The sequence below is a fragment of the Eleutherodactylus coqui genome, chromosome 11 (assembly GCF_035609145.1).
Source record: "Eleutherodactylus coqui strain aEleCoq1 chromosome 11, aEleCoq1.hap1, whole genome shotgun sequence".
NCBI lineage: Eukaryota > Metazoa > Chordata > Amphibia > Anura > Eleutherodactylidae > Eleutherodactylus > Eleutherodactylus coqui.
The window spans coordinates 52,845,053-52,852,398 of record NC_089847.1 but is presented as its reverse complement, the minus strand read 5'-3'; the positions used below and the strand labels follow the sequence as shown (position 1 = coordinate 52,852,398).

Below are 7,346 nucleotides of genomic sequence, written 5' to 3'. Positions count from 1 at the left end.
TGGCAGAACATCTGCGTATGTGTAAATGGGCAAAATTCTATCGGTCCCAAGAGTAAATGGGTCTGCCCGAATACTGCCATGCTTTCATCAGCTTCTTCCTCGTTAGTATAGTGGCGAGTAGTCACGCGGGAGACCGGGGTTCGATTCCCCGACGGGGAGTGCTTTTCTCGTTTTCTACGAAGCTATTTCCCAAGACTGTCGCCATCTTTGACAAAGTCCATCTCAAGAAGAAGTGCTTCCTGCTAAATGCTAAGAAGCATGCCACTTTGCTATCCTCTTGCCTATGTACTGTTTACAACACCAGGTTATGTTTTTCTGCATTTCACCTCCAAACAGCGCTTTGTCCCCAGGAATCACTGCAGCTTTACCTTTGGGGAAAGAGAAAAAGTCTGATTTGTCAGACTTGAGATTTCTTTAGCTGGACTTTGCAGTTAGATGACTCAAGATATCATCTGTGGAAGCTATTTTTCTTTTGGCAGAACATCTGCGTATGTGTAAATGGGCAAAATTCTATCGGTCCCAAGAGTAAATGGGTCTGACCGAATACTGCCATGCTTTCATCAGCTTCTTCCTCGTTAGTATAATGGTGAGTATCCCCGCCTGTCACGCGGGAGACCGGGGTTCGATTCCCCGACGGGGAGTGCTTTTCTCGTTTTCTACGAAGCTATTTCCCAAGACTGTCGCCATCTTTGACAAAGTCCATCTCAAGAAGAAGTGCTTCCTGCTAAATGCTAAGAAGCATGCCACTTTGCTATCCTCTTGCCTATGTACTATTTACAACACCAGGTTATGTTTTTCTGCATTTCACCTCCAAACAGCGCTTTGTCCCCAGGAATCACTGCAGCTTTACCTTTGGGGAAAAGGAAAAAGTCTGATTTGTCAGACTTGAGATTTCTTTAGCTGGACTTTGCAGTTAGATGACTCAAGATATCATCTGTGGAAGCTATTTTTCTTTTGGCAGAACATCTGCGTATGTGTAAATGGGCAAAATTCTATCGGTCCCAAGAGTAAATGGGTCTGCCCGAATACTGCCATGCTTTCATCAGCTTCTTCCTCGTTAGTATAGTGGCGAGTAGTCACGTGGGAGACCGGGGTTTGATTCCCTGACGGGGAGTGCTTTTCTCGTTTTCTACGAAGCTATTTCCCAAGACTGTCACCATCTTTGACAAAGTCCATCTCAAGAAGAAGTGCTTCCTGCTAAATGCTAAGAAGCATGCCACTTTGCTATCCTCTTGCCTATGTACTGTTTACAACACCAGGTTATGTTTTTCTGCATTTCACCTCCAAACAGCGCTATGTCCCCAGGAATCACTGCAGCTTTACCTTTGGGGAAAGAGAAAAAGTCTGATTTGTCAGACTTGAGATTTCTTTAGCTGGACTTTGCAGTTAGATGACTCAAGATATCATCTGTGGAAGCTATTTTTCTTTTGGCAGAACATCTGCGTATGTGTAAATGGGCAAAATTCTATCGGTCCCAAGAGTAAATGGGTCTGCCCGAATACTGCCATGCTTTCATCAGCTTCTTCCTCGTTAGTATAGTGGTGAGTATCCCCGCCTGTCACGCGGGAGACCGGGGTTCGATTCCCCGACGGGGAGTGCTTTTCTCGTTTTCTACGAATCTATTTCCCAAGACTGTCGCCATCTTTGACAAAGTCCATCTCAAGAAGAAGTGCTTCCTGCTAAATGCTAAGAAGCATGCCACTTTGCTATCCTCTTGCCTATGTACTGTTTACAACACCAGGTTATGTTTTTCTGCATTTCACCTCCAAACAGCGCTTTGTCCCCAGGAATCACTGCAGCTTTACCTTTGGGGAAAAGGAAAAAGTCTGATTTGTCAGACTTGAGATTTCTTTAGCTGGACTTTGCAGTTAGATGACTCAAGATATCATCTGTGGAAGCTATTTTTCTTTTGGCAGAACATCTGCGTATGTGTAAATGGGCAAAATTCTATCGGTCCCAAGAGTAAATGGGTCCGCCCGAATACTGCCATGCTTTCATCAGCTTCTTCCTCGTTAGTATAGTGGCGAGTAGTCACGCCTGTCACGTGGGAGACCGGGGTTCGATTCCCCGACGGGGAGTGCTTTTCTCGTTTTCTACTAAGCTATTTCCCAAGACTGTCGCCATCTTTGACAAAGTCCATCTCAAGAAGAAGTGCTTCCTGCTAAATGCTAAGAAGCATGCCACTTTGCTATCCTCTTGCCTATGTACTGTTTTACAACACCAGGTTATGTTTTTCTGCATTTCACCTCCAAACAGCGCTTTGTCCCCAGGAATCACTGCAGCTTTACCTTTGGGGAAAGAGAAAAAGTCTGATTTGTCAGACTTGAGATTTCTTTAGCTGGACTTTGCAGTTAGATGACTCAAGATATCATCTGTGGAAGCTATTTTTCTTTTGGCAGAACATCTGCGTATGTGTAAATGGGCGAAATTCTATCGGTCCCAAGAGTAAATGGGTCTGACCGAATACTGCCATGCTTTCATCAGTTTCTTCCTCGTTAGTATAGTGGTGAGTATCCCCGCCTGTCACGCGGGAGACCGTGGTTCGATTCCCCGACGGGGAGTGCTTTTCTTGTTTTCTACAAAGCTATTTCCCAAGACTGTCGCCATCTTTGACAAAGTCCATCTCAAGAAGAAGTGCTTCCTGCTAAATGCTAAGAAGCATGCCACTTTGCTATCCTCTTGCCTATGTACTATTTACAACACCAGGTTATGTTTTTCTGCATTTCACCTCCAAACAGCGCTTTGTCCCCAGGAATCACTGCAGCTTTACCTTTGGGGAAAAGGAAAAAGTCTGATTTGTCAGACTTGAGATTTCTTTAGCTGGACTTTGCAGTTAGATGACTCAAGATATCATCTGTGGAAGCTATTTTTCTTTTGGCAGAACATCTGCGTATGTGTAAATGGGCAAAATTCTATCGGTCCCAAGAGTAAATGGGTCTGCCCGAATACTGCCATGCTTTCATCAGCTTCTTCCTCGTTAGTATAGTCGTGAGTGTTCCCGCCTGTCACGCGGGAGACCGGGGTTCGATTCCCCGACGGGGAGTGCTTTTCTCGTTTTCTACGAAGCTATTTCCCAAGACTGTCGCCATCTTTGACAAAGTCCATCTCAAGAAGAAGTGCTTCCTGCTAAATGCTAAGAAGCATGCCACTTTGCTATCCTCTTGCCTATGTAATATTTACAACACCAGGTTATGTTTTTCTGCATTTCACCTCCAAACAGCGCTTTGTCCCCAGGAATCACTGCAGCTTTACCTTTGGGGAAAAGGAAAAAGTCTGATTTGTCAGACTTGAGATTTCTTTAGCTGGACTTTGCAGTTAGATGACTCAAGATATCATCTGTGGAAGCTATTTTTCTTTTGGCAGAACATCTGCGTATGTGTAAATGGGCAAAATTCTATCGGTCCCAAGAGTAAATGGGTCTGCCCGAATACTGCCATGCTTTCATCAGCTTCTTCCTCGTTAGTATAGTGGTGAGTATCCCCGCCTGTCACGCGGGAGACCGGGGTTCGATTCCCCGACGGGGAGTGCTTTTCTCGTTTTCTACGAAGCTATTTCCCAAGACTGTCGCCATCTTTGACAAAGTCCATCTCAAGAAGAAGTGCTTCCTGCTAAATGCTAAGAAGCATGTCACTTTGCTATCCTCTTGCCTATGTACTATTTACAACACCAGGTTATGTTTTTCTGCATTTCACCTCCAAACAGCGCTTTGTCCCCAGGAATCACTGCAGCTTTACCTTTGGGGAAAAGGAAAAAGTCTGATTTGTCAGACTTGAGATTTCTTTAGCTGGACTTTGCAGTTAGATGACTCAAGATATCATCTGTGGAAGCTATTTTTCTTTTGGCAGAACATCTGCGTATGTGTAAATGGGCAAAATTCTATCGGTCCCAAGAGTAAATGGGTCCGCCCGAATACTGCCATGCTTTCATCAGCTTCTTCCTCGTTAGTATAGTGGCGAGTAGTCACGCCTGTCACGCGGGAGACCGGGGTTCGATTCCCCGACGGGGAGTGCTTTTCTCGTTTTCTACGAAGCTATTTCCCAAGACTGTCGCCATCTTTGACAAAGTCCATCTCAAGAAGAAGTGCTTCCTGCTAAATGCTAAGAAGCATGCCACTTTGCTATCCTCTTGCCTATGTACTGTTTACAACACCAGGTTATGTTTTTCTGCATTTCACCTCCAAACAGCGCTTTGTCCCCAGGAATCACTGCAGCTTTACCTTTGGGGAAAGAGAAAAAGTCTGATTTGTCAGACTTGAGATTTCTTTAGCTGGACTTTGCAGTTAGATGACTCAAGATATCATCTGTGGAAGCTATTTTTCTTTTGGCAGAACATCTGCGTATGTGTAAATGGGCAAAATTCTATCGGTCCCAAGAGTAAATGGGTCTGCCCGAATACTGCCATGCTTTCATCAGCTTCTTCCTCGTTAGTATAGTGGCAAGTAGTCACGCGGGAGACCGGGGTTCGATTCCCCGACGGGGAGTGCTTTTCTCGTTTTCTACGAAGCTATTTCCCAAGACTGTCGCCATCTTTGACAAAGTCCATCTCAAGAAGAAGTGCTTCCTGCTAAATGCTAAGAAGCATGCCACTTTGCTATCCTCTTGCCTATGTACTGTTTACAACACCAGGTTATGTTTTTCTGCATTTCACCTCCAAACAGCGCTTTGTCCCCAGGAATCACTGCAGCTTTACCTTTGGGGAAAAGGAAAAAGTCTGATTTGTCAGACTTGAGATTTCTTTAGCTGGACTTTGCAGTTAGATGACTCAAGATATCATCTGTGGAAGCTATTTTTCTTTTGGCAGAACATCTGCGTATGTGTAAATGGGCAAAATTCTATCGGTCCCAAGAGTAAATGGGTCCGCCCGAATACTGCCATGCTTTCATCAGCTTCTTCCTCGTTAGTATAGTGGCGAGTAGTCACGCCTGTCACGTGGGAGACCGGGGTTCGATTCCCCGACGGGGAGTGCTTTTCTCGTTTTCTACTAAGCTATTTCCCAAGACTGTCGCCATCTTTGACAAAGTCCATCTCAAGAAGAAGTGCTTCCTGCTAAATGCTAAGAAGCATGCCACTTTGCTATCCTCTTGCCTATGTACTGTTTTACAACACCAGGTTATGTTTTTCTGCATTTCACCTCCAAACAGCGCTTTGTCCCCAGGAATCACTGCAGCTTTACCTTTGGGGAAAGAGAAAAAGTCTGATTTGTCAGACTTGAGATTTCTTTAGCTGGACTTTGCAGTTAGATGACTCAAGATATCATCTGTGGAAGCTATTTTTCTTTTGGCAGAACATCTGCGTATGTGTAAATGGGCGAAATTCTATCGGTCCCAAGAGTAAATGGGTCTGACCGAATACTGCCATGCTTTCATCAGTTTCTTCCTCGTTAGTATAGTGGTGAGTATCCCCGCCTGTCACGCGGGAGACCGTGGTTCGATTCCCCGACGGGGAGTGCTTTTCTTGTTTTCTACGAAGCTATTTCCCAAGACTGTCGCCATCTTTGACAAAGTCCATCTCAAGAAGAAGTGCTTCCTGCTAAATGCTAAGAAGCATGCCACTTTGCTATCCTCTTGCCTATGTACTATTTACAACACCAGGTTATGTTTTTCTGCATTTCACCTCCAAACAGCGCTTTGTCCCCAGGAATCACTGCAGCTTTACCTTTGGGGAAAAGGAAAAAGTCTGATTTGTCAGACTTGAGATTTCTTTAGCTGGACTTTGCAGTTAGATGACTCAAGATATCATCTGTGGAAGCTATTTTTCTTTTGGCAGAACATCTGCGTATGTGTAAATGGGCAAAATTCTATCGGTCCCAAGAGTAAATGGGTCTGCCCGAATACTGCCATGCTTTCATCAGCTTCTTCCTCGTTAGTATAGTCGTGAGTGTTCCCGCCTGTCACGCGGGAGACCGGGGTTCGATTCCCCGACGGGGAGTGCTTTTCTCGTTTTCTACGAAGCTATTTCCCAAGACTGTCGCCATCTTTGACAAAGTCCATCTCAAGAAGAAGTGCTTCCTGCTAAATGCTAAGAAGCATGCCACTTTGCTATCCTCTTGCCTATGTAATATTTACAACACCAGGTTATGTTTTTCTGCATTTCACCTCCAAACAGCGCTTTGTCCCCAGGAATCACTGCAGCTTTACCTTTGGGGAAAAGGAAAAAGTCTGATTTGTCAGACTTGAGATTTCTTTAGCTGGACTTTGCAGTTAGATGACTCAAGATATCATCTGTGGAAGCTATTTTTCTTTTGGCAGAACATCTGCGTATGTGTAAATGGGCAAAATTCTATCGGTCCCAAGAGTAAATGGGTCTGCCCGAATACTGCCATGCTTTCATCAGCTTCTTCCTCGTTAGTATAGTGGTGAGTATCCCCGCCTGTCGCGCGGGAGACCGGGGTTCGATTCCCCGACGGGGAGTGCTTTTCTCGTTTTCTACGAAGCTATTTCCCAAGACTGTCGCCATCTTTGACAAAGTCCATCTCAAGAAGAAGTGCTTCCTGCTAAATGCTAAGAAGCATGTCACTTTGCTATCCTCTTGCCTATGTACTATTTACAACACCAGGTTATGTTTTTCTGCATTTCACCTCCAAACAGCGCTTTGTCCCCAGGAATCACTGCAGCTTTACCTTTGGGGAAAAGGAAAAAGTCTGATTTGTCAGACTTGAGATTTCTTTAGCTGGACTTTGCAGTTAGATGACTCAAGATATCATCTGTGGAAGCTATTTTTCTTTTGGCAGAACATCTGCGTATGTGTAAATGGGCAAAATTCTATCGGTCCCAAGAGTAAATGGGTCCGCCCGAATACTGCCATGCTTTCATCAGCTTCTTCCTCGTTAGTATAGTGGCGAGTAGTCACGCCTGTCACGCAGGAGACCGGGGTTCGATTCCCCGACGGGGAGTGCTTTTCTCGTTTTCTACGAAGCTATTTCCCAAGACTGTCGCCATCTTTGACAAAGTCCATCTCAAGAAGAAGTGCTTCCTGCTAAATGCTAAGAAGCATGCCACTTTGCTATCCTCTTGCCTATGTACTGTTTACAACACCAGGTTATGTTTTTCTGCATTTCACCTCCAAACAGCGCTTTGTCCCCAGGAATCACTGCAGCTTTACCTTTGGGGAAAGAGAAAAAGTCTGATTTGTCAGACTTGAGATTTCTTTAGCTGGACTTTGCAGTTAGATGACTCAAGATATCATCTGTGGAAGCTATTTTTCTTTTGGCAGAACATCTGCATATCTGTAAATGGGCAAAATTCTATCGGTCCCAAGAGTAAATGGGTCTGACCGAATACTGCCATGCTTTCATCAGTTTCTTCCTCGTTAGTATAGTGGTGAGTATCCCCGCCTGTCACGCGGGAG

The 7,346-nt window shown here is 44.8% G+C and overlaps 2 non-coding genes across 2 annotated transcripts; both read left to right on the top strand.

Moving 5' to 3' along the window:
• Positions 1 to 1,524: 1,524 nt before the first annotated feature.
• Positions 1,525 to 1,596, top strand: TRNAD-GUC (transfer RNA aspartic acid (anticodon GUC)). Its single transcript has one exon. It is a non-coding gene; the product is annotated as a tRNA-Asp (tRNA).
• Positions 1,597 to 3,453: 1,857 nt separating this feature from the next.
• On the top strand, positions 3,454 to 3,525 carry TRNAD-GUC (transfer RNA aspartic acid (anticodon GUC)). The gene has a single exon. It is a non-coding gene; the product is annotated as a tRNA-Asp (tRNA).
• Positions 3,526 to 7,346: the final 3,821 nt, after the last annotated feature.